At 37.9% G+C, this 26,398-nt stretch overlaps 1 protein-coding gene across 2 annotated transcripts in view; it reads right to left on the bottom strand.

Moving 5' to 3' along the window:
* LOC135704187 (serine-rich adhesin for platelets-like) overlaps positions 1-26,398 on the bottom strand; it is a 171,287-nt gene that overhangs the window by 57,055 nt on the left and 87,834 nt on the right. The window lies entirely within an intron of this gene.

Here is a 26,398-nt window from a genome sequence, read left to right as displayed (position 1 = left end):
ATTCAAATGGTCTTGGCAGCCTAAACAAATAAGATGGTAGCTGACTCTTCTGGAACACTGAAAGTAATGATGAGGACTCATTTCCCAGAGTTGACTCCATTTTCGCTTGAAGAACAGGACTGGCGAGACATGAATGGTCAATAGATGCCTATCAGAAAGCTTGTGAAATCTTCACGCCATCTAGAGTTGAATGGGCATTGAGTTCTTTTCAACCTTTCAAATCTGCCAGGAAAGATGAAATATGCCCAACATTACTATCAGAACTAGTCAAAGCCAGTGTTACTCTGATCTACATACCAAAAGTATGGAGAAAGGTTCGAGGTGTTTTCATTCCAAAAACTGGAAAAAAAAGATAAAACGACTCCGAAAGCCTTTAGACCCATAAGCCTTTCATCTGTTCTGTTAAAGACAATGGAAAAAATTCCAGATGATTTCATCAAATCAACTAGTTTAGCGAAGTTACCTCTTAGCAAATTTCAATTTGCTTATCAATCAGGTCAGGTCAGGTCAGGTTAATCTACGATAACGGCTCTACAGTCGCTAATTATTAAAATCGAAAAATCGCTTAAAGCCAAGGAAATAGCTTTTCCCGATATTGAAGGTGCATTCGACAATGCATCCTACAGCTCAATGCGTTCAGCTTTGGAAGCAAAGGGCTTGGATAAATGCCTTATTAATTGAATAATGGCAATGCTGACAGATCGAAAAATATATGCTGAACTTGGAGATGCCCAACTAGCTATAAGATCGGTGAAGGGTTGCCCTCAAGGAGGGGTACTATCATCCTCATTGTGGTCTTCAGTAGTGGACGAACTCCTTAAAAGTTTGGTGGAGCAAGGTTTCGAGGTGATTGGTTACGCAGATGATGTGACCATTATGGTGCGTGGAAAATATAGATACGATTGCTAATCGGTTACAAACTGAGCTTAACATGTTCTTGGTGTAGGAGAGAGGGCTTAACTGTAAACCCTACAAAAACTGTCCTAGTATCTTTCACCAAAAGAACACAAGTTATGTTGGTAAGGCTTACTCTAGATGTGGTTCAAATTGAGTTCGCGGAAGAGGCTAAATACCTACAGTGTATCTCACAGTTTATCGTACACCCTGAAGATAATTTTTTGAAACATGGTGAATAGATATTTTTTATCGTGGCTGGTGGTTGAACAAATCTAAATAGAGCTAGAATTAGGGCGTAACAGCTTTTGTAAACAATTACTTCTCTCGCTGATTTCTAGAAAGTTAAGGCTCGCCCAAGCAAATCAACATCATCATCGGATAGGGAAAGACTTCTTCTACCCGATGGTTATGTTGATTGGCGTGGACGTGCCTTGAATTCCTAGAAATCATCGAGAGAAGTCATTGTTTATAAAAGCTGTTTCGCCCTAATTCTAGCTCTATCTAGAAATGTTTATTGATGTATTGCTATAGTTTTGGTCTTTATTGGAAGAGTCTGCACGAAGTTAGATTTATTTTAGTAAAACGCTCGATTTTCAACTTTTCACCTAGTGGACAAATTTTAGGAAAATTAGTGACATATGAATGATCTTTATTACGACTAAAAATGAGCAAAATTTCAAGAAGTTGTCTTCATTTTATTTGAAGAAAATATGTTTTTTTCTAAAATTGCTCTAACTTTTAGTAAACTCAACCAAATATGCTCAATACTGAGCCAATAATTGATAGATGTATACTGAGTTAGCTGCCAAAAATTCAAAGACCTATATTTTTACCTTGTGTATACCCGTTTTTCTAAAATTTAAGTACAGCTCTACGATCAATTTTGAGATAAACTGTAGGTGTTACTTTGGACCGGGAACTAAATTGGAACTCTCATCTCGATAAGATTATCACTAAGGCTAGAAATGCACTGATATGGTGGCCCAAAATAAATGAAGTAACCGTTCAAAAGAAGATAGGAACACTGCAAAGACTTGCTTGTATATCAATGACAGGGGCAATGAAAAGTACACCATCTGTTGCCTTGGATGCCCTTCTCAATATTCTGCTATCGAATCAATTTGTTAAATTACAGGCAGCAAAAAGTGCCCTACAATTCAAACGTCAAAATAAAATTTTAGGTGGCAATCTGGTAGGGCATTTGAGTATCCATAAGGATTTCAACTTAAATTCAGCTGTTAACACAGTGGAGGATTGGACGGTGACGAAGACAAACTATGATGTTCCCTTCAAAGAGGTTAAATCAAGCCGCCATATATGGAAATCTGGTGGGCCAAATATACGTCCAGGATCTATTGTATTTTACACCGATGGGTCGAAAATGGGTGAAAATACTGGAGCTGGGGTCTATAGCCTTGGAGTCAGTAAAGTTGTACCAATGGGAAATAGTCCCACAGTATTTCAAGCAAAAATTCAAGCAATCATTGAATGTGTGAATATCTGCCTAATAAGGAAATACAGGTTTGCACTTAAACCAAAATTTGGACATTGTGCCTTCACGTCGGGCTACTTAGTGATTATTTGTAAAAACCAGGAAACAACAGACTGGTTATGATTCCTACTTTAAAACCCTGGACTGGGGCGGAACTTACTGTGGTGGAGGAAAAAGACATCCCTCGTCCAGAAATATTCATTGGGTTCTTTCCATGGAGTGCTGAAGACAGCAACGAAGGGATTCTAGCACTCTTAGAGAGCCGATGGATTAAAAGTGGATGCATGGAGAAAACCCTAGCGCAACATTATAAATCAACAACACGTTGAATTAATCTTCACTGTGGATGGAGTTTCTATGAACTCTATCAAAGATTGCGACTTTGTGCTGGATTTTAAATTTAGGAAGACATTCCAGAAGAGAAATCTGGCTCCAAGAAATTAATCAAATGATCGTGGGAGACCAGAACACATGAGTGGCCATGACTCCGATAAGACCCACGAGGAAACTGGTGATAACAGAATGGTCGTAGATCATTCAGATAAAATCCCAGAATCCAGTGGTGTCAAGGACATGGAAGAAAAACTAGATTCTGGTCATACTACAAATACAGTTAACGAGAGCACAAACGATGATCGAGTGACAAATACAGGATCACCACTGGGATACAGAGAAATAAATCTCCAGGCGAATATAAATCCACCTATCGGTAACCGCAGGACCAATGTTGGGGAGAAAATTCGACCCAATAAGAGCGGCAAATCCAATCAACAACCTGCACCATGCAAAGGGAGCAACCGCTGCTGTACTTTACAAACGATTCACAGAAAGCAAACTGGATGCCCAAGTAACAATTTTGGTTTTATGAGGGTTCTGTAGACCATGATTTAGACTTGTATAATGCTATAAAACCACGACAAAACCTGCAATGTTACTTGGGTGTAGCGCTAATCCAGAAGCCATGGGCAAATAAAGGTAGGATTCTAGGAATTCCTACAAAATCATGTAAGTTAATTTAGGATGAAGGTAGCTATCTCCAAGAGCTGCCATTATAGTAAATGAAAAAGTTAAAAAAAATCCGATTACAGAATTTATTAAAAGAGACATCGTAGCAATCATGATGGAAATGCCAACAACCCACGGCAAAACGGAAATTTACGTTGCTTCAGCATACTTTCCTGGAGACGTGGAGAGTGCCTTTTAGACTTTATCTCAAAACATGAAATAGATATATCTAATAAGGGGGATGATCCAACTTTTATAAACGCAATTAGGCAAGAAGTTCTTGCCTTAACACTATGTAGTCCAACGATTTCTTACAAAATCAAGAATTGGCACGTATCGGATGAAGTATCTTTGTCCGATCTTAAGCAAATTATATTTGATTATGAAGTTAATCAACAAATCATTAAAACTATAAGAGTTTCCAGGAAAACTAACTGGGAGCAATACAACTCAAAGCTTATAGTTGGAGTCAATAACTTGAGAGGATGTTCAAAAACATGCAATGAACTTGAGAAAAATGTTCATCAGCTTTCAAGCTTAATCCAACAAGTCTATTCGACAGCTGTCCTTCTTATTGTCATTCTTGACAGTAAACTTAACTGGAATTCACATATAGAGCAGGTTGTTAATAAGGCAATAAATGCTCTTTGGATAAGTAAGAAAACTTTGGGTAGGAAATGGGGCATAAAACCAAAAATGATCCACTGGATTTATTTGACGATTGTAAGACCCAGAAAATCCTACGCATCATTGGTTTGGTGGCCGAAAACTAATGAAAAATCGGCTCAGAAGAAGCTGGGGAGACTGCAAAGACTTGCTACTCTCTCAATAACTGGTGCAATGAACAGCACACCGAGTATGTCACTAGATGCTCTACCCAAGTAACAATTTTAGTTTTATGAGGGTTCTGTAGACCATGATTTAGACTTGTAGCATGCTTTAAAACCTCGATAAAACTTTATCTGCTTCCGTTGCATCCATTTATCCAATAAAAATCTGAAAGGAGCGCTTTAAGGGTTACCTGTTACAGCCTGTAAGTTACAGGACACCTTAGTATTTTAAAAATGTTTGATATTGGTTCTCTTGTATTAAAAAATTAAGACTGGATGGAGAAAAATATAATTTCGATGGTTTATACAATGCAGAAGAATTTGATCGAAATGTGTGGGAAAGTGGGGGACCAAACATCAGTCCAGGTTCAACTGTTTTTTTTTATATACAGACGGTTCAAGATTGAACAATCGTGTGGGAGCAGGGGTAACTGGTCCAAGGATAGATATCTCAATATATATGGGTTACTGGCCACCTGTGTTCCAAGCAGAAATTCAAGTAATTCTTGAATGCTCTGTAATATGTTATAAACATTCGAATATCTGCATTATGTCTGATAGTCAAGCAGCATTAAATGCTTTAAAATCAGCAACATGCAATTCAAAACTCGTATGGGAATGTGCAATGTTACTTCAGAAATTGGCCTGTCAAAAGCAAGTAAACCTATATTGGGTTCCTGGCCACTGTGGAATTGAAGGGAATGAAAAAGCCGACACGTTAGCCAGGCTAGGATCATCTTAGCAATTTATAGGACCAGAACCATTCTGTGGAGTTTCTGCTTGTTCTCTTGAAATGGAGATCAAGAAATGGAAAAAAATGAAAGTGGAGACCAATTGGAACAACACTTCCATTACTAGGCAGCCGAAACGGTTCGTAATTCCGAACATTTCAATGACTAGCAAAATTCTTGAATTATCAAAGAAAGATCTCAGTGTCTTTACTGGTTTGATAATAGGACATTGTCCATGTAAATATCATTTGAAGTTAATAGGAAAACTTCAAGAGGATATGTGTCGATGTTGTGGCATAGAAAAGGATGACTCTGAAAACGAGTTAAGCCTAGGTAGGACTGCATGCTATGTCAAACAATGTCTATCACACCCTTATTGTGACAAGATATGCGACTAGCACCACATTAAATATGGGTCAAACAACAAAATTCCTAAGTATTGGACGCAGTTGTTAAATGGCTCTACAGACGAGAAAAAATATCAAAGTGCACTTAACTAGTCCTAAAGTCTTGGTATCCATGCATCTGCGAAGTCCTTTAGATAAAAATTCACAAAATTTTAATAAATTAAAAAAAATTCAACGTCATGATTCAGCGTAAAAATTGCTAAAGTTATTCAAACAAATTATAAACCACTTCAACAAAACCCCTACATCAGAAGCTTTCAAGGTTAATTTAATCAATTTCCATTCCCCACCGATTTGAAAGATAATACTCAAACTCAACTACCACACACACAGCAAGGTATCCGCCGATTCCAAAACCACAACAATATCCAACCACACACAGCACTCGGCAGCCCTAATGAAAACAACATCGACAACCTATATCGACTAACGGCACCGAACCGACCCAAACCGAAGGCATAAACAGAACAACAAGAAACCACAATTTACACCAAACAATCGGAAAACAATTACCAGCTGATGGCAGAGCGCCAAGTTCCGTTCCAAACGCGACTAGAGCGAACCTTTCTTGAACCAAACTTGCCTTGGTAGGTATCTACCCACAAATTTAGACCCGTGAAGGCATTTCAGTTTATCACGATCCGATGACGACTACTCCGTCACCGCTAGGATCATAAAACTTTCAATCGGTTATTAACGGCTGTGCGTCTGTCTATACATAATGTCATGCTGCAGTTAGGTAGTAACCGATTTTGCTCGAAGGCGAGAGAATAACATAAACTGAAAACCATTTTCAGTCTGTTAAACTGCAATCATGAAGTGCTTGGGCTGGCTGGAAGTCAGGTGGTGGGTGTAACTTTTACTTTCGTCGTCAACAAGCCATCAACAGTGCCCAACGGGCTAATTAGTTACCATTTTGCTCAACCTCGGGCGTCTTCTATAGTTTGTGTTTGTACATGGAATTGGTATGTAATAACAGCCTTCGCTAAGCAGCTGCATAACTAATTGGAAGCTGCGTGATCCGAACGGACGACGACGACGACGGCACGGAATAATGGTGACAATGATTATGTGTACCTAATGGGTTGAACAAATCTTATGAAGCTTATGTTTTTAGTTGAAGTACTAGGCAAAAGGGTGTAATATTAAAAATTCGACCCAGTAATCTCCCACGTCTGATTGAGGGGGTCCATAACGACACGAGCATATTTTGTAAGATGTTTGTTTTCGGTGTGGATTGCAACGCTTTGTCTGCTACCTCGACAGCTGACGCCAAGTCTGTCAATCAACTTGAGTGACGCGAATGTTGCCTATCTTGGGTTTTTGTGCATGATGAAGTCCTATCATCCAAGCGGTCAAATTTGCCACGGGTCAATTATTTTGCCACCGCGCTCCGTTGGTCGTTCGTTTTTACGTTTGTCAAAAATAAATACCAACTGGGTTAGTCGAGTCAAGCGCAGCCAGCACGGATGAAACTGGAGTAGGACAATTTGCCGAACCATTTCGCGGTTGACCATCGTGTACTTTATGCAGAGTTTGAGTGCGAATTTTATTAACAGTGATGTAGTAAAGATTTTGACAGTACGGACGAAATTTAGTATAAGGTTTCTTCCATAACCTACATGCCAACCTTCAACCTCAATTAACCCAATAGCCTTACCCCGTGATCAAGATCCTCTTCAACAGCACCGTGGTTCACAGATACGTCAAAACCGACGTTGATTGTTGATAATTGATCATTCAAACGTTTTTCCCGGTGTATTTCTGTGAGCTGATTCGTATCAAAAAAACAGAATCTTCCAATCAAGCACCCCAATTCAACGTACGCTGGTAGTTGCTCAAGTGATGCAATTTTCAATTTTCTTTTAGAAAAAAAAGGCAAAGAAACAAAACAATTGTTGAGTTTTGATAATTAATTCATTATGCCTCAGCACTATTATCCCATTACAGTGAGGGGTGTGCTACTGCTGAAGTGCATGCACGACTTGATGCCGGCATTTTCCTATGCTGCATAACCCAAGAAATTGTGGGTTTCTCTCTCGTTGTGTTCAGTTTCTCAGTTGATCTGTCAGACAAACTGCATTCCAAGCAACTCAGAGCTTACACAACCGAGCACCCTGCCCGATATGCCGGAATCTGGAACTGATAACCGATGAAGAGCAAAAGGAGGATCGATATGGCTTCCGTGCAGCATCACCATTTCCACGGGCTTTAAATGGCATTCAAGAGCTGGGTGCTCTCACGCAATGAGTGTCAAAAAAAATCGACCATTATTTCACATCATAACACCGACACGGTGCGATGCGAAATTACCGATCACCATCATTCAACATCGACATAAGCGGGGAGAAGGTTCGCGCCTTGCTCGGCCGTTTAGAGCACCGCTAGCGGTCGCGGCTCGCTCACTTTGCATATTCGAATAACCATATGGCGCGAATGAAGCCCCGAGTTCGGAGTCTGAGGGGAGAGCGTGAAAGATCACAACACTCCAACCCAACCAAGCAACAACAATTGCAATCATCCCAGCACAAATTGCTTCTCGTTATGTCTAATCATTGTTTCATTAATGCGATTACGGCGGGAGCCACCTGCTAAGGAAGGGTTGCAGATATACATTTCATCGCCATAGTGACTTAGCAGATTTGTACAGCGTTAGTTTGGCAAATATGGTAATACGTTTGCATTGCAACTTGATACCGTCTGAGAATGCGAACAATCCACCGCGAATGAGTTTTGTTCTGCAAATTGTTCACATTGGGTGGGTGTCAGCTACGAAGGTAAATACTACTACTAAGTTGCATTGAGAATCCTCCATTTCTGAGAATTGAATATATTTTCGCTTGATTGCGGTTATGCATTAGAGGGTTCCGATTTGCCAAATGCCAGAGACCGATCATAAAGTAGACTATTGTTCGGACAGGGGGTTCGATGTCCGGTTCGATTGAGGATCTTATAGGGTTGGAAATTTTCTCGACCTTGAACATTTTTTTTTAATTGAGCTAATGCCTAAAAAAATACAAAATTTTTTTAAAAACGTCCAACGACCACATTATTGAATCTGTTCATGTGGTGAAATATTTCAAATGTTGCATACTTTTTATGCAAATCGGCAACACTAGTTGTTTCAATATAATCTTACCGTTTTCAATAAATATGATAATCAATTGGAGTTTGCTCTGGATTAGCTTACCTAAAATGAAAACAAAAAATATAGATGTTATAATTTTGTTGCGTTACGTGATGGAAAGTGAAAGTTGTGTGAGATTTAGCAAAATATCATATCATAGTGCTAAAATAAATAAAATAATAATCCTTTTAACCATTATTCCCTATGTATTGAACTTAATTTGACCTAATCAAACTGAGGAAATCCACCCCAAATGACGAATCTTTTTTATTATATCCTTTATATATATCCATGAAATTTCACGAATTTTTTCATTAGGGACAATAAACCAAGCATGTGCTGGAATTCAGTCATTTGGACTTTCGCCTATTTTTAAAAACAGCTCATCTAATCGAAATGATGTCTGAGTCTTTGATTTTTTAAATAAATTGTAAAACTAAGTTTCCCAACAAGTTGAACGTTGAACGTTGATTTTTTTCAGTTTATGAAAATGCAAACGTTTGGAATGTTTAAAATCAAGCACACTTAAAAAATTACAAAAATCGTCAAAATACGTTAGGTCAAATTTTCTAAAACGTTTTTAAGTAGTTTATACAATTTTTAAAACATTTTAACTAATTTCCTAATACATGATTTTTTTAAATTTATGAAAAAAATCTTGTTCTTCGATTTATGTTAGTTTTCAAGTGTCCCTGGTTTTGAGCATTCCAAAATTTGCATTTTTCAGAGACATTTTTTTTTATAATTTTTTAAAAATAAAATAAAAAATAAAAATACAAAATTATAAAAAAAAATCGGAAGGAAACATTTTGTAATATTTGGGTTCTAAATTTATTTATTTATTTTTTTTTTAATTAAAATAAATAAAAGGGAAATATTTTTCAATTATGTTTCCAGCAAAGACATTATTTTTCTCTACAGCTTCGGAGACGAGCCAGCCAACGGCTGAAAGTCTCCTTAATAAAAATATATAAAAAAAAAAAAAAATAAATAAAAAAAAATCTCTACAGCTTTGCCTCAGACTCCATTTTGGTCAGAAATAGAGGTGGGCAAAGCAGCTCATCTAGCTGAGTGGATCAAACCCATCCAGCTCACTAAAGGGACTCGATTCTTTTGAACAGCTCTTCAGCTCACATTGAAATTATAGACATGATGAACCAAATTCAAAATCGGAAAAATAATTTGTGGAAACTGCTTAAAATCGTAAAAGTAGTCTAAACCAATACCTTATATACCTTATAATATGGCACTATTTACTTTTCAATGGAAAACGCCAATAACGCAACAACTGATCAACCATCAATGTATGTAAAATTTATGCAAAAAATGTATGCGAGAGAGCTACACCTATGTCACACGCGATGATATGATTCACATCGTGGCACACGATGTTACGCCTTTTCTCAAGCTATGCAATCCAGTCTACATGCAGCTTTTATTTCTGATGTTAATTCTCCAGCAGAATTTCTCTCACTATTCTTGGCTTCAGCTACAGCTCATCAGCTCAGATCCGGATCCGGAGCTGAATCGTGAAGAATCGAGAGAGAAAAAAAGATCCTAAGAGCTGGACGGGTCCGAGAGTTGTCAACAGCTCCCAGTGAATTATTCGAGTAGATGATTCGGATCCGGAGCATAGCTGATAAGCTGGAGAGCTGCATTTCGCTTTTCGGTTATTTGCTTTTGTGCGGATCTTCTGCTCCCCCAGAGAATGATGGGAGGAGAGGTGAGAGCACATATGCTGGAGCAATCATCAATAAGAGCCGGGTACATACATAAATTGGAGAATACCAGTAGAAAATTAACATCGCGTAGCACATGTCCATACTATCTCTCTCAAACAGCCGCTTGGAAGTTTGCTTTTACCATTGGTGCTGTCGATCAGTAGGCACATGGTGTATTACGCTTGCGTCTTGGTTTATGCGGTGACTATTCAAATGCGTAAGAGGAGTAATGAGTCCTTTTTTGAAAAAGTTCCGCTATGAATGATGAATTGAATGGTTTAGACTTGTGATATCAGTGAGATGATGAGCTGCGATTCCTAAAAAATGAACCGCGGGTCATCAGCTCACTTTAGAGTATCGGGTCTACAGAACAGCTCGGGATCGGATCACCCATCTCTAGTCAGAAATGCTGTTAACGTGCTACATTTTTTTTGAAAATCTAGAGGACACCATTTTGAAAATTTAACAAATTTTAGCCTAAATGTTAATCATGGCCCATAACATACAATTTCGCAAAGTTTCATACAATTCCATTGAAAAATTCAATTTCTTTTTTTTTCTCAGTTTATCCTGGAACTAGTGCTGCAAAATCTCGACAATACACGGCGATATTCAAAATTATGCTTTGGACACTCATTTGAGCTAGTAGTCATCGTAAAGGCAAACAATGTCAATTGTCTGGAACTGCTCAGTTGTCTAAACATTCAGCATCAAGAAATATCCTATAAAACCAAACTTTCTAGTGAGGGGCTGTCAATATGTTTGAATTATTGTCCACACAGAAGGAGGGCGGCGCGTCTAGTCCCTCTTAAAAAATGTTCACGACATATATGGACTGCCCCTAAGCCACTTTTGAAGAAGAGACCTGTCCTCTGAAAGAACTGACTGATAGGTATCATATATAATTATTTTTAAAGTTATATTTAAAAATCAATAATTGGAAATATTCTACTATTTAAGTCTTTGACCTCGTCTTTGACAAATCAAGAGGCCAAATATGTTCATACTACTTCGTCTGTGATTTATAAAAAAATATCGAATAGGATAATTTTCAATTGTTGCACAACTAAGAAGACACTTTTTGATATTTTGCTGCCATGCGTCTCCATTGATTTATAGCGACTGTAATATGGTCACGACGCGTGGTAATCTAGTTGCATAGGAGTATTGAGCAAAACCCCAAAACATGATAACTTTAAAAAACAAAATAACTCAAACTGATTTTTTGGTATGTTGTGTAAAAAAGACTAAATTTTCAAGGAAAAATATAAAAACATATTGCGCACTCCTTCTGCAAACCATCTTCTTCTTCTTCTTATTCTTCTTCTTCTTATTCTTCTTCTTCGCATTTCAAGCTTATTGCTGATCGCATATTAGCTTATTGCGTGCTCTCAACTTAGTGTTCTAGATGCACTTCCACAGTTATTAATTGAGAGCTTTCGATGCCTGTACCATTTTTGCATTAGTATAATTGTGTGACAAGTACCATTATACCCTACGCTCAGGGAAGTGGTGAAATTTTACAACCCGAAAAATTCCTAGGCCAGACCGGGAATCGAACTCAGCCACCTCCAGCATGGTCTTGCTTTGTAGCTGCGCCTTTCCCGACTAAGCTAAGAGAGGCCCAAACCATTAAAACCATAAAAAAACAAATACAATAAATGTTTTTTAATAAAAAATCCCAAGTTTAAATAGCATTATATTTTTTTTCCTAAAAAGTATTTTAATTTGCCTTTCATTTAATACTTTCATCATTGAAATGTTATTGTTCAAATGTTATGAATTAAAAAAAAATTATTTTTGAAAACAATAATTTTTTTTGAAACACCTGAACATGGAAATGGTTACTCTAATGACAAAATAAAAAATACAGATCGAATAAGTAACAGAACTAAAAACATTACAAGATACTGAGAACCCCTATATCGTTTTGGGGGAGCGGGTCATTTCGCCAAAAGACGTTTCGCCGAAGGTCATTTCAACCTGGCAAGCTATTCAAATGTAATGCTTTCTTCTTTGAACATGAGCAGTTCTTTTGAGTTGTACTTAATACAGAAATTTTAAAATAATTGATATCAGTCCGCATCGTGCTCTCTTGCCGTGCGGATCTATTTGCTTTTTGTTTAAGGAAGTGTTACTACTACGTAAAGCTACAACAAATTTAAACAGCACTTTTCAGTGCTCAACCTGTAAAAATTTTCTACCTTGTTCAACTCTTATTCCTCTTCGATCCTTGTTTGGACCCTAGTCGAGGTAATCCTTCTTGGATATCGATTTGGAAAATTCCTCTTCGATCGTTCAGATTCTTATAGTAATATGCTTGGAAGTCGATTTGGATAAAAATTTACTGCCGCCATGGCGCCTAAACGCAAAAGAAAGGGGCAAACTCTTGACCCCCTTTCTGATGAAATTAATTTGAGTAATCAATTTGATTTGCTCACGGATGATGAGAATGATCCATCATCCAAGAAAAATTCTAGTAAACTTTCCCGGCTTAATGCCAAGAAAGAAAAGATTCCCCCTATTGTGATAACCACTTCCGATTTCCATGCTCTTCGCATGGAACTTTTGAATTTCATGAAAGTTAAGTTTTCACTACAAATTGGACGTCGGGGTGAATGCCGTGTATTGGCTGAAACCTTGGACGGATTTAAATGTCTTCTCAAGTATCTTACTGAGAAGAAGCACACATTTTTTACTTACGACACCAAAACTGAACGTGTGTTCAAGGTTGTCATGAAAGGACTGCCCAGTGGTGAATCCCTGGATCAGATCAAAGATGAAGTGGCAAAATTACTTGGAGTTGTGCCACTCCAAGTAATCAAAATTAAAATGAAATCCCGTCCCGGCGACTCGCGCAACGGGATTTTTAATGATTTTTATTTAGTTCACTTCAAGTCTAGTGAACTAAACAACCTTAAGGCCTTAGAAAAAGACAGCCTTATGCTCCATGTCCGAATGGTAAAAATCAAAATACTAACCAACGTTCTAACGGAAATTTTGACAATTTTGACTTAGGAAGCATTACTGCCCCTAAAATGGAATTCTTACAGAATTCATTAATTGACATGATTTCTGATATGCTTAAATCTAACTCCATGTTTGATGCTATTCAAACTGGAGTAAAATTTGCTAATAATATTGTCATGACTTTAAAATTCAGTAATGGATTTTAAAGCTTTAAATATTTTAAATTGGAATGCTCGATCTCTTAAAGATAATGAAGACGAGCTATTTAACTTTTTGAGAGTTCATAACGTGCATATTGCCGTTATTACTGAAACGTTCCTTAAACCTTAAGAAGGACTCAAATTATTTAATTTATAGAAATGATCGTCTTGATGGACCCTGTGATGGCGTTGCCATCATTGTTCATAGACAAATAAAACATAAAATTCTTTCTTCATTTGAAACCAAAGTTTTTGAAACTTTGGGAGTTTCTGTTGAAAAAAAATTTGGACAACTTACGTTTATAGCTGCCTATTTGCCATTCCAATGCGTAGGCCAGAAAAAGAATTTTCTCAAAGGTGACCTCCAGAAACTTACCCGTCATAGGTCTAAATTCTTCATTATTGGTGATTTTAATGCAAAACACCGCTCATGGAATAATGCTCAAAGCAATTCCAATGGTAATATTCTGTTTGATGATTGTTCGGCAGGTTATTACACTATTCAATATCCAAACAGCCCAACATGCTTTTCTTCTGCAAGAAATCCCTCCACTATTGATTTGGTCTTAACTGATTCATGTCAACTTTGTAGCCAATTGGTTACCCATGCTGACTTCGGTTCTGATCACCTTCCAGTAACTTTTGAAATATCCCAAGAAATAATTTGTAATCCCAACAGCTCTATTTTCAATTACCATAGAGCTGATTGGGAGCAATATCGAACATTTATGGAATATAACTTCGATCCAAACATTCCTTTGCAAACCAAAGATGAAATTAATTATGCTCTTGAATCTCTGACTACTTCTATAGATGAAGCAAGAGCTGCCTCAGTACCAAAATGCGAGGTTAAATTCGATTCAATTATAATAGACGACGATCTTCAGCTCTTGATCCGTCTTAAAAATGTCCGTAGGAGACAATATCAAAGAACACGCGATCCTGCCATGACAGTTATCTGGCGGGATTTACAAAAACAAATTAAAAACGATTCTCTGCCCTGAGGAACAAAACTTTTGAAAATAATGTTTCTAAATTAGACCCGAGTTCCAAACCCTTTTGGAAACTCACAAAAATTTTGAAAAAACCTCAAAAGCCAATTCCAGCGCTTAAAGAAGGTGGTAAAATTTTGATCACAAATTTGGAAAAAGCTCAGAAACTTGCTAAGCAATTCGAGAGTTCCCATAATTTCAGTTTGGGTCTTACTAGTCCTATTGAGAATCAGGTTGCTCGGGATTATCTGAATATTTTCTCTCGGGAAAATATTTTTGATGATTCCTGGGGGACTGATTTGGACGAAGTAAGGTCTATAACTAAAAAATGAAAGCTCCAGGTGATGATGGAATTTTCTATATCCTCATCAAAAAAGTCCCAGAGAGTACCTTGTCTTTCTTGGTAAAATTATTTAACAGATGTTTCCATTTGGCATACTTTCCTGATAAATGGAAAAATGCAAAAGTTGTTCCAATTTTGAAGCCGGATAAAAATCCAGCTGAAGCTTCTAGCTACCGTCCAATAAGTTTGCTTTCTTCAATAAGTAAACTTTTTGAAAAGATAATTTTAAATAGAATGATGCTTCACATCAATACGAACTCAATTTTTGCATATGAGCAGTTTGGATTTCGCCATGGGCATTCAACTACTCATCAACTCTTAAGAGTTACCAATTTAATTCGTTCAAACAAATCTGAAGGCCACTCAACTGGAGTTACTCTTCTAGACATAGAAAAAACATTCGACAGTGTTTGGCATGAAGGTTTGATTGCTAAATTGAAAAAGTTTAATTTTCCACTTTATATTATGAAATTAGTTCAAAATTATTTAACTGACAGAACTCTGCAGGTAAATTATCAAAATTCCAAATCTAATCGACTACCTGTTAGGGCCGGAGTTCCTCAGGGTAGCATTCTTGGGCCTATATTGTATAACATTTTCACTTCGGACCTCCCTGATTTGCCTCAGGGTTGCCACAAATCTTTGTTCGCTGATGACACAGGCATTTCCGCTAAAGGAAGAAGTCTTCGTGTTATTTGCAGCAGACTGCAGAAAAGTTTAGATATTTTCTCTTCTTATTTACAAAAATGGAAGATTTCTCCCAACGCTTCCAAAACTCAACTCATAATATTTCCACATAAGCCTAGAGCTTCGTTTTTGAAACCTAGTAGTTAGTCACATAGTCACTATGAACGGAGTTCCAATTTCCTGGTCAAACCGAGTAAAATATCTTGGATTTATACTTGACCAAAAATTAACTTTTAAAGATCACATTGAGGGCATTCAAGCCAAATGTAACAAATATATAAAATGTTTGTATCCTCTTATAAACAGGAAATCCAAACTTTGCCTAAGGAATAAACTTCTAATATTTAAACAAGTTTTTAGACCGGCCATGCTTTACGCTGTGCCAATATGGTCTTGTTGTTGCACTACCAGGAAAAAACCACTTCAAAGGAATCAGAACAAAGTTCTGAAGATGATTTTGAAGTTGCCTCCCTGGTACAGTACTACCGAAGTACATAGAATTTCGAATATTTAGAAATGTCCAACAAAATAATTAATAATTTCAGGCAAAAATCGTTACAATCCTCAATTGCAACGATTAATTCTCTTTATACTTAGATAAGATTTAGTTTTGATTTTTAGTTTTAAGATATCAATCGTTATACTGACATGCAGGTTTAAAAAACCTGTTTAAAATACTGAATTGCCAAGACAGGAACAGTGTAAAAATACTTAGATATATATCATAACAATTAAGGCTGGTAAGTTACTGTAGTAACTGGAGCACCTAGGTTAAAATGAAATGTAATTTATTTTGAATTTAAAACAAATAAAGAGTCAAAAAAAAATTGTTATTTTTGATGTATAGGAATGCTTCCTTCTTTTAAACATGAGCAGTTTTTTCGAGTTGCACTGATTTCGTTATTTTCTAAATAATCAATATTTATGATTTATAGGAATGATTCCTTCTTTTAAACATGACCAGTTCTTTCAGTTTGATTCATGATTGAAATTATGCGAAATGACCCATTCGATGAAATGTTCTTCGGTGAAACGTCCATCGGATGGATATTTTCGGAACGGAGACGACATGCTGATGGGTATTTGACAGTTGAAGATGATAATTTCAAATAACAGACTAAAGTGGTAATTTTTATACGATAGATGCGGAGGAGATGAAGGTATAGAGTTGATAGTTCCGTTAAGCTGGGTTTAGACAGGGCAAGTCAATTGATCAAGTCAGTTGAATTCAACTGACTTGAACGCGAATTGAACGTGTAAACCATGCCATTCAACTGACTTGATCAACTCACTTGAATTGAAAAAAGTTGAACCAGGCTCAATTTTTTAAGCCAATTGAATTCAACTGAGTTGATCATTTGACTTGCCTAGTCTAAGGCCAGCTTTAGAGTACGGCAGTGTGTAAATTAAATATAGAGAGTAGAAAGCGAGTAAGGACAACTTTTATGAAGGTACAAACCGGTTTGATCATCTCTCTTTACCAAACTCCCCCTCATCACCCCTCTCCAACGGGGGAGTTTAGTAAAGAGAGATGATCAAACCGATTTGAGATTTGAGTTAGTTTCGTTATCAGTGTACAACGCAACGATCACCCCTTTACAGCACTCGGCAGTCAACATCGTTTGCAGTCAAATTTTCTACGTTTCCCTTACTTAAGCATTTAGTGCCGGCGCCGGTGGTGTAGTGGTAAGCGTTACTACTTTCTCACCCCAATGGGTCTGGGTTCAATCTCAGCCGAGGTCGGTGGGATTTTCCTGAGGCATAAAAATCGCTGGTCATGTCTTCCTTCGGAAGGGAAGTAAAGCCCTTGGTCCCGGCGCATGTGTGTTGAATGGGTGCGATATCTTACGCAGGTGTGGAAGCTGCCTTCCTGCACATTCGATTGCCGTCAATGGATGGCAATCGATGTCCGTCGGTGATTGGCACTAGATTGCGGAACAGATACCGACGTTAAATAAAGGAATGACCCCTTACTTAGGCATTTAGATTATCATTCTAAGCCCCATATTGATTCTGTATTCTGCTGGTGTGGGTCAAAAAAAATATATTGAGTATTGAGTGGTGCCTGCTCGTCTCTCTGTTCTCTCGGTAGTCATGTCATAGCAAGCGAGTACGTGATTGGTTGATTACGGCTAAAAGCTTTGATCAATTTTCAATAGTTAACCATTGATAAACGACTATCATCTTTATACCAAACAAATCGTAGATGCAATCTCAATAAAATGGTGTAATTAAAATTGAATTTCATTCATAAATGACCATGTTATAACCATTAAAAACCTAACACTATTTCATTAGACCATTTTTGTTTTTATTTGCACCACACTATAGTCCACAAAGACGTAGTACTACGTCAAAACATTGCAGAACGGACCAATTCTGCGTCCAGATTTTAACTGGACCAAGCTATACTGGCCCTGATTGAAGGATCTGCCAAATGATTGTTTAGAATCGTTTGTTAAAGACATTTGTGTTCGGGACTTAATCCTTTCGTTGCCCATGAGACTGACGGTCACTCATTGCACTCTTGTTGCTTTAGCTTCATTCGTTCGTGGCTCATAACGAAGAGCGAATCTAAATTGATTCGATGCGCACTTGTTTAAAAATTTGGAAATTGGAATTACCCAATCGAAGCAGCGTTTATACTTCTATGAAGATTCTCCATTCCGGCTTAAGGAATTTTTCATTCCATTCCTGACCATAAATTTTCATCATAACCGCAAAATTATCATACAAATAGAAATATTTAATACGTACTTATATTTGAAGATGTTGGACTTTTAAGATCATCCGTGTTTTTTTTTCTAACCTCTCTTTTAAATGTCTTTTGTTGAATGGTGCCATAGTGTGTGTGCGCTTTAATGAAACCTTTATTCTTATTAAAAATATTTTCGATTGATACGATAATGAAAGCTTTGGTTTTTCTCCATTATAAAAAAAAATCATCAGATTAAATGATGAAATTCCACAGAATGTACCTAAATTAAAAAAAAAAAAATCTGCTTCCTTTTGATTCCTTTATCAAATGGTCCTGGTTCTGCAAGCAATGTAATCAATTGAATTGGAAACAACGTGAATTGTTTTTAATTCTCTGAAGCAGATGATTGTAGCATTTAAAATTTATGATTTAATTATCAAATTCCAAACTTCTGGGAAACTGCAACAATGTACAAATTTTTTTGAAAAAAAAATATTAGACAAACAACAATATTTCGTGAATCATGCTTAACCGTGAGCCCAGCAAACTCGATTTGATTATCATAAGAGGCTTGGTTTAATAGTGCTGACTTTGCAATTGATTTAGTTTATTCAAATTGCCATCATAATTTAAAATCAAAATTGCAACAATTGATCAATCGCGAAAGCATTGCGTTTTGCGGTCAATTATATATTCTTCAATAATAATAATAAAAAAAAACCTAATAGATCCATTGGGTTCAGCACCAACAACGTTAAGCGTCATTACCAATCGTTGCACTTATAGTGAAGTTGCAACAAAAACTAAACAGCTGAGTTATGTCACTGGTGTGGCACGCGCGTCCATCCATATGCAGCAGAAGAAGACCCAACCAAAGCGCATTTACTACCAAACGGGGAGGGTTTTGAACTAGTAGGGGATATTGCAATATGCGGGATCACCGCACGCACGCTTTCGGTGAAGGCCAATTTACATGCAGCTTCGGTGCCTCTATAGCGTAATATTTGGCAATGACTGTGCACGATTTAACACAATCCAAATGGGTTCAAAGCGAGCGTAAAACCAGTTTAAGCGAAAAACTTATGTTTTATTTTTCGATCGGATGACGTACAGAATAAGTGTTTTGAATACGAGACATTTGGAACTGATTCGGTATTATTCCATACAGTATAAAATGAGACATCACGTGAATTCTTTAAGAAAACTTACTCATCCATCAAATAAAAATAATCGAAAAAACTTTTAACACCTCTGACGCCACTGAAGTCGATTTCAACCAAAAAGGTGATAATTTCAGCACCTCTTTGTACCCATGGCTCATGCTTTAAACTTCGATCAATGCTGTGTGTAAACAATTAATTATTTCAGCAGCAGCGTTCCCCTAGCTCTACGGTAGCGATTCAGCCAAGAGAAAAAAAATCAACATTGAAGACGCAGTTCAATTTTACCATGACCGAAAATAGCTTGTAAATAGCACATCTTTGGTCGGCCGTCGTCTTCGTCGTCGTCGTCGTCGCTCGCAATTGCACTACATAAAAATGACACACAAGTGGAAGGTAGTTACTGACGAAATTCTTGCAAGGCAGCCATTGTGAAACAAACTAAACACAAAACATCAAACGAAGGTGGTTCGAAATTGTACCATGGATGGCTGCAAATCGCAATCAAAAGCAGAAGTTCATCTGTTCAAGCGAACCACATGGTTGAATGACCTGATGCTATAGAGCAGCTCCTCTCCTATGCCTTTGGGCGCGATCGTCCGCCGTCGTCGTCGTCGGTGTCGAGTCGAACCGAGCGGACCCACTCAAGTCTAGACTCTTTATCTGCCTGCTCTGCTTTTGAAAAATTATGGTCAAGCAAGCATTCCGCGCTCAGAAGGAACCCATTGCTTTGGCAAACAAACACGCACACACGAACACCCAACTGATGCCCATGCTTCTTGATGATGACGACTCCGGTCCCGGTCCGGTTCAACACTCTTTAATGACGGTTGATTATTCACCGTCGCAGGGTCTCCTCAGTCCAGAATGTTGTGGAGTTCAACGTCATCCTGGGCTGGCTGGGAAATATGCGATTCGAAACGGTTGGTCCCATTCGTTTATGTCAGTTCTGCGAATACGCGGAGTACAGGTCACTTCTTAGTCACTCGCAGCTAGAAAATTATGCGAAAAAAATCTTTGGGACACGTTCAAAATGGCTACATTAGTCATTACAATTGCCGAGAAAAACCACTCAAAATTAATGAATGTTTACAAACAATTTTGAATTCGGTTTGCTGCGCCTATAGGTGATCTCTCGCTGTAAACTCATTTGGCTCAATTATGGACCCGAACCGAAACATACACAGAGCAGCAAGCGCCGCGCCGACGTCGAGAGCCGTGAATGCAGCATAAAGGTAACAACACACATCTATGATGGAATCTGTGAGCAAGCAAATGAAATTAATCATTTTTCGTTCACTTGCTTGTAAACTTGTTTTCACCTCCATTCTCGCGCTTTCCCACCCTCTCCGGGCCCAGAGCTCAGCCGACTGGTCATTATAACTAGACGAATAAAAAGTTAATACCTGGTAACGGTGCTGTTGGGTAGATTATTGTTCGAAAAAAAAATAGCAATCATGGCTGATATGGCTTGGCTTGGCACACCCACGATGTAGAGTATTTACCTTTTTAAAAAAAATACGAAATTGAGTCAAGGTTGTTCCGTCGTCGACGTCGCGCTGTCGCGTCATCGTCCAAATTAGCTTTGATGGTTCGGTGACTCAACCAACCACTTGACAGAGCTGCGGTGTGAGATTTTTCGGTAGGTAGGTCCGCTGTAAATAGGTCGTTTATGTTTTGAACGAATCAATTTGATTTGAATTTTTGTTTTTGCCTACGACGTATCTGACGGAACGGAATTAACCGTTAGATTCTTCAGCGAATGCTCGCGTCACTTTTCAAATAGAACAATGTAACATATCTACCATTTTGAGAAAATCGAAGTTGAAGTTCGACCGATTATTATTTTAACTGTTTAGAAACAATAAATTTTGCTATACTATTTCAAAGGTAGTCAGTGAACAATAACGTTGAAAATTCAGTAAAAACGGTAAAATTACAATTTTACTTTGAATTTCATGCTACAATATAGAAAAAACCACATAGGACGTTTTGAAAAGTCAAGTTGAACATCGGACATGTTACATTGGACTATTTTTCTCAATGACATAACCAATGAGTCTTTTGTCTACATGATACTAGATTCCCTTTCACAGATTTCAGAGTAGAGTACCTAGCTTTAGATTGGCCCGCCTTTAGAAAATGAGCACCAATCATGTTAGGCACTCCGAATGACCGAAGTAACAATCATGTACCCATCATTTCAAACTGTACATTGGACAATTTGTGACCTGTGATTATCTTGAATAAATGAAAGTAAATTTGGATGGATGTTTTTGTATCACATACAATGAAAGAAGAGCAATAGTTTGCATCGCTTAACTCGATTTGTTAACATTTGTTACTTAGGACCTTTTGAAAAGTGACGCGAGAATGCTCCCTGAACCTTTGAAAAAACGCTAAATTAGTAAAAAATTCTATATCCAAGTGCGCACAGTCAGGGATGTCATTTCACCCAAATGCGGCTCTAGCGTACGTATCCATTGCAACTCATGCGAGCAAATCACCACGTTTACGGTGAGAACACGACAAGCCAAGTGTGAGACAGTGCTTATTGAGAACTTCTGCGGTGAAAACTAAAATCACTCTCTCTAGAGGAATGAATTTAATGTGCTCTCGAGCTCACTCACCTAAAAGCTCTCGAGAGATTTCACAGCAGCGCTCACTCTCCAGAGCATAGGTTTGCTGCTTAGGGTTATCATATGGTATCATAAAGGAGGACATGTCCTCCTTTTTCAATAATTTTTCTACATCCTCCTTTTGCCTAAAAATGTCCTCTTTTTTAATCCTCGCATTTTTTCCAGTAACATATTCATAAAATTGTTTTCAAAGAGCGTTGTTTACAGAGCTTTTTTGTTTAACTATGTCACAACCTCATCTTATCTAGCAAATGCCATTCGATGGTGAGGCTAGGAGCATACTACAGCTGTCAACCCCCCTACATTTAGGCTGCGGTTCATTTGGTGAATTTTAACTTATATATGACCTGCTATTCTACCAGACTTATTTCTGACAAAACAAGGAATCAATTTTGACCAACAATTTCTCGAAAATCGGACGATCAATATTAGAGGGATTTCGTACACTATAATTTTTTTTGAAGTGTCAATGAAAATTCATCAAATGGACACCATTTTTTCTGAATTTTTACTTAAATTTGACATTTCGGAAAAAAAAAATTATAATGTTCGAAAACCTCTCTGTTGTTGCTCGTGTGTTTGTCAAAATTGATTCCTGGTCTGCCAAAAATAAGTCTGGTACAATAGCAGGTTTATTTCAAAATTTTCTATCTGTCAAATTTAAGTTAAAAATCACCAAATGGAACACAGCCACACAGATTGAATCCAACATGTGTTCGATTTTGACGTTCTGGTTCTATGGGATTTTAGGTATTTCAAGCATAACTGTTTAAACCGACGCATCTGATTTTGTAAACAATCACTTCAATCGATGATCCCCTACCTAATGATGGTGTGTGTTTGTTTGTGGTTGAGTTAGCAGTTAAGACAAATAGTCGATTGAAGAGATTCCTTATAGTTAGGCCCTAATTTTTATGACAATTAATTCTAGGGTGGTTCTTATCATCATTAAAATCAAAAAATCTAACTTTTTCGTTTGAAGAAATTAAGCTATACAGGGGTTACTCAAAATAACTAGGATAGGCAAATTTTTGGTCAACTTTAGAGTGTTGTAACTTCGTCAAATATGATCCGATTTTAAATCTTCTAAGAGCATTTGACTGGAAAACTAATATTGTTTTACGGTGTAGCCACGAAAATAATCCTGGTCACCGGATACCGGAGATATTCCCGGTTTCCGAATGGCTTGTCCAACGTGCTAAATTTTTGGTGAAATTTTATATTCTGGTGAAGGGTTCTGAATGCGGGGAGATCATTTAATTTTTTAATTTCATTTCGTCGATAGACTTTCGATAAACTTTAAATGCATCATTGACCACATTGGCCACTCTCGGAACATCCAGTATGTCCAAGGGGGAACCTGGAGCAGGGGACAATTGCATTTTTACACCAAAACATGCCGTGCGACAGCTCATTCTTCATGGTTTTTCAAGAATAGTCTTTCCATAAATTTCAAATGAATCATTGACCACATTGGCCGCTCTTGGAATCACGGGATACCCCCGAGGGATCCTGTAGCAGGGGACAATTGCGTTTTTACTCAAAAACATGCCGTGCGACAGCTATTTCTTCATGGATTTTCATGAATATGCTTTCTATAGAATTGAAGTGGATCATTGACCACATTGACCTTTCCGGAGTCCCTGGAATGCCCTGGGGGGAACCTGCAGTAGGATGCAATCATATTTCTACACAAAACAATGCCATTGGGTAGCTCATTCTGGAACCAGCAGATGCCAGCAGGATAACACGTAAGAGGAAAATTGTATTTTCACTTCATAATGCCGTCCGACAGCTCGAACTATCTGAAGTCTTGAAATGGACCATTGACTACCCGTGGTACAAGGTAAACTTGATTTTTGTGATACTTGTGTTCTCGGGAGGCAGTGCCGAGAACCATTCAACGGCACACGAGTAAGTTCTGAAAGACCGTTAGAACGCGTGCACGGCGATGTTTGTGGACCGATTACACCACAAGCTTGGCATGGTTCTCGTCTTTTTCATTGATGATTTCACGCACTTCGCAGTAATTTTCACAATAAAAAAGAAGTCAGAGGTATACTAGAAGTTTCGAAACCATGAAGCGATGGTTTCAGCTGCAACGGGCCACCGAATCTCGAAGCTTACCGTGGATCAGGGCAGAGAATACTGCTTAAAGGACCAGGCACGATTCTATTCAGAGAAGGGTATCCAGATAGAACCAACTGCTGCATACACTCCACAGCAGAATGGAGTCTTCAAGAGATTCAATCGGACGTTAATCGAGAAAGTTCGTATGATGCTGATCGAGTCCAAGGCACCGAAACGTACGTGGAATGAAGCTGCACTAGCTGTGGTCTATCTCATGAACCGAATTCCGACCAATGCACAGTGGTCCAGAATGCAGATTTAGGAATGATATGTTTTGAGCCTGAAATTGAAACTTTAGACAAAAAGGCTCTTCTACAAAGTTTTTCCTTACAGTTGGGCCCTCATTTTTGACGTAGGACTACGTATGTGATTTCTATATGGAGGTACACTTTGCGAAAAGTACAAACCGAACATGTAACGAAATTATGAAAGATTTTTAACGTTAATAATTCAGGTGCCCCTGCACCAATTTCAACAATTATATCACCAATTGATCAGAAATATTTCCACGCATCAATAGCAATGCTGTTGATTTTCAACAAGAAACTATTGAGAAATGGTAAATGACAAGCATTGTCCAAAAGCGTCGACGTAACTAACAAATCCACCAATTACATACATGCACATGCTGCTTCCCCAGATAGTCATTAGTAGACGAAACAAGTCGAAATGGCATTTGCCTCAGATCTTCGGGCGTGTGCGAATAGGGAGGATGCAATTGCTTAACATTTGGAACACTCATCGCCATATTCCGAACCACACGCCCCCAACGACCACTAAAAATGCTCTCCAGAGTTGTAATCTTGTAACCAAATTTGGAAGCAGGGCTGCAAGTGATTTTGATCGATTCTCTTCATCGACTTTCTGTTTCGTTAACAACTCGACATTGATTGATACGTTTGTTGTTCTGGCTGATAGAAGAGCATAGCAAAAATAGTGCGAAAAAAGGTTATTGAAGCCATGGTCATCAAAAGAGGAAATCGATGAAGATAATTGACTTTCACCCCTCTGCTTCTAAGCACCTTAATTCAGTCGGCGACATAGCAATAAAAACTAGCATCGCACCGCTTTTGGTTCTTGGGCTACACTTGCTGGTTGCAATTCTGCTGTTCGACATTTTCGAAGGACCACCAAAAAACATGAAATTACACTATTTTCTAGGGATGCCTAAAAGTCCAATTATTCGATTAACAATTAGCCTAAAGATTTGTCCAGCTATTCGATTAAATATTTATCGAATTTTCAATTATTCGAGCGCGTAACAACATCCCTTCTTATTTCTACTCGTTTGATTTAGCGCAGTAGAGAAAATAAATAAAAGTACAGGCATAGAGAAGAATCATGACGTGAAACAGGATCATAAATTCGCAGAAAAAAGTGTTAAGCGTCGTTCTGCTAAAGGCTTAGATTTACCAACTTGTTGAGAGAAGGAGTTTAACGAGAAAAATTAAAAGGGGGGGGGGGAGCTTTAGCTGGGTGGACACTGACTTTCTGCGGCCTTCCAAACCGTCGCAGACACCAGTTCAATCCCTGTCCAGCAGCAAACGGACCGAGACTCTTGCGAGTCCCCAATCATTGAACCGAATAATATGGGATTTTCCAGTCCGATTTGCTCGTCCAGCTGCCTACACGCGAAGACAACAAATCAAGAAGACTGGCAACTCTTCCATTTTCTCATACGAACGCTACAATCGGTAGGTACAATCGCGTCATCTGCCGCTCAAAGGTAAATGCTTCGAACGAATTTGATAGCAAATATTACATCCTGTCGCTTGAGTTCTGGCAAAGTTGCCAGTCTTCTTGATTTGTTGTCTTCGCTACACGTCATCATAATTTTACAAAAGCTTTAAGCCTACCATCGGCCCTTTTCAGGGCCACCAAGATTTTCCAAAAGAGTTTAATTTCTGAACATAAACTAAAATTCATTTCAAAAGGTTCTTTTCAGGGCAATCATAGTCATACTAAAGAGTATAAATAAAGAGAACCCCGCTCACATTCTTATTTCATCACAAAACACAAGCTACTGCTGCAGTTAACAAATAACATTTATTATATAAGACCACGTAGTCCTACGTCACCATTGCGAACAACCCCATAGGGCTGTCCTTTGTAGTTTTATGACAATGAATTCTAGGGTGGTTCCCATTATCATTAAAATCAAAAACCTAACTTTTTTGTTTGAAAAAATTAAGGTATACATTTTTGGGCAAAGTCATAGCTGAGCTAATTTCAAGCAACTTTGTTGAAAACAACTTTTTTGTATCTCTTGAATTGGCCGATTTAGAGGTATTTTCTTGAATTGAGTCGGGGCGGCTCTAAAAAAACAGTTGTTTTGCTCTAGTTTTCTTATTTCGAATTTCTCAGCAAAG

This window comes from Ochlerotatus camptorhynchus, unplaced genomic scaffold (genome assembly GCF_037179485.1).
Source record: "Ochlerotatus camptorhynchus isolate MF236.1 unplaced genomic scaffold, CSIRO-AGI_Acam_v1.1 ptg000232l, whole genome shotgun sequence".
In the NCBI taxonomy this organism is placed as follows: Eukaryota; Metazoa; Arthropoda; class Insecta; order Diptera; family Culicidae; genus Ochlerotatus; species Ochlerotatus camptorhynchus.
This window is presented reverse-complemented; position numbering and strand designations above follow the sequence as displayed.